We start from the raw sequence: 2,302 nt of genomic DNA on the forward strand, positions 1-2,302 counted from the left end.
CACACACACACACACACACGCAGCACAGATAAATGCGACAGTAAAATGACGCGTGGAGCCATGAAAGTGATGCACAGCGTGTGTGTCTGTGTGTGTGTGTGTGTGTGTGTGTCCTCCTCCTGCTGTGTTCACTATTATGGGATGCAGATGACATAAACGGGAGGAGGGAGGGTGAGAATAAAGGAGGGGGCAGAAAAATAGAGGAGCAAAAATAAAGTTAACAAAATGAAAAGGAAACGCCCCCTAGTGGTGACCAGGTGACCCGGTGACATCATCGGCAGTCTCAGCTGATTGTTAAAAATCAGTGATGATGAAACGTTGGTGTTTGAACCAACAACCTCTCCTGAACAAACGGTGATGTCACTGATGATGATGTTCTTCATCATCTTCATCATCATCATCAGCCAATCACATGACCAGGACGACACCAGCAGATTAAAGTTCAGACACAGATTTGTTTCTGTTTATTTTCACAACTAGAAATCTTCAAACTGACGACGTCAGAAAGTCGACGCCAGCGTTTGATGACGGTGATCATGGGATCGTGTGTGTGTGTGTGTGTGTGTGTGTGTCCATAATAATTCACAGAAGCTTCAACAGGAAACACTTTGAAATCTCAGAATAACGGAGAGAAAAAGAAATGAAATAAACAGAAGCTGCATCAGGTCACAGGAAGTGAAACCTCCCTCACACACACACACACACACACACACACACACACACACACACATCCTATCAGCCCCGATCGTGGCATGTTAATGGATTAGCCTCATGTAGCGGTGGCAGCGGCGGCAGCGGCGTGGGTGGACAGTCACGTGTGATAAGCAGATTCAAAGGACGTATTGATCCTGAAACACTGAGCCACTGCGTCAACATCCGTCTGAGCCTCGGGCTCCTGCACGAAGTGAAGGTGGGGGAGAGGGGACAGGGGGACAGGGTGGAGGACAGAGGGGACAGAGGGGACAGAGGGGACAGAGTGGAGGAGACGGTGGAGACGGTGGAGAGCGTTGACGATCTCGTCTGTAACACACACAACATTCCTAACCTTCAACAATGAACAAATCAAACAGTGGACGGAGATAAAGACACACACACACACACACACACACACACACACACACACACACACACACACACACACACACACAGAGTGCCTCTTAATAATGGTGTCAGCAGAAGCCACGTTGACACTGATGGATGGGGTTGGGACCTTCAGGGGCCAGAGAAATGACCTCTCCACCAATGAGGAGCCAGGCCTGTGACCTTTGGACCAATCACAGCACTTCCAGGTCAAATGTGACCGGAGGGCGAGCGCTGGGACAATCTGTCCATCTGGGAATGAATGAATGAATGAAGGAGAAGATGGAGTAGGACCACCGTAGAGAGAGAGAGAGAGGCAGAGAGAGAGAGAGACCTTCATAAATGTTGGAGCTGTAAATCAGTTTTATTGTTGTTTATCTGTTTATTCATCAACATAAACCTTATTTTAAATGTCAGCTTTGAAATAATAATAATAATAATAATATAAATATTTCTCCGACCCACGAACATCTTACAATGAGTCAAATAACATGATGAGGAGGAAGAGTTTTTATATTTATAACATGATTTACACATGGATCTGGAGTCAATGTTGGTTCTGTCTCACTGCAGACCCAGGTCCTGGTCCTGGTCCCAGTCTCCTGGTCCCAGTCTGGTCCTGGTCTCCTGGTCCCAGTCTTCTGATTGGCCGAGACAGGACGTCAACACTTCAGGAGACGTCATGGTCAAGAAGTCGCTCTTCTCACGGCGCAGACTGAACTTCCTGTCCTGGGTGAGTCTCTCTCTCTCACACACACTCACACACACACACACACACACACACACAAGGTTCTGGACGTTCATGTTAGCGACTACGGCTACGCTAACACAGCAGACAAACTGAGGCTGAGCTGAAGGAACGCTCCAGAACATTTTGTGAGGAAGTGAGCGACACCACGGAAGACATGTGTTAAACATTATGACACACACACACACACACACACACACACGCTCTCTCTCTCCAGAGTCAGGAGGTAAATCAGTGGTGACTGTAGCCTGGTCACGGTGATGGATAGACGCTGGGTTTGCCTTCCTGCTGCCCAGTCCACACGGGCCATGTGGAAACACACACACACACACACACACACACACACACACGTCTGTTTATTTACAGCCAGTGTCAAACTGCAGAGATTGATTATAAATGAACACTGGCTCATGATTAGCTTCAAAACGACGCTGTGCGTGTGTGGGTTTATGCGCGGTTGGGTGTGGGTGTGTG

Source organism: Cynoglossus semilaevis, unplaced genomic scaffold (genome assembly GCF_000523025.1).
Source record: "Cynoglossus semilaevis isolate Cse_v1.0 unplaced genomic scaffold, Cse_v1.0 scaffold2512, whole genome shotgun sequence".
Classification (NCBI taxonomy): domain Eukaryota; kingdom Metazoa; phylum Chordata; class Actinopteri; order Pleuronectiformes; family Cynoglossidae; genus Cynoglossus; species Cynoglossus semilaevis.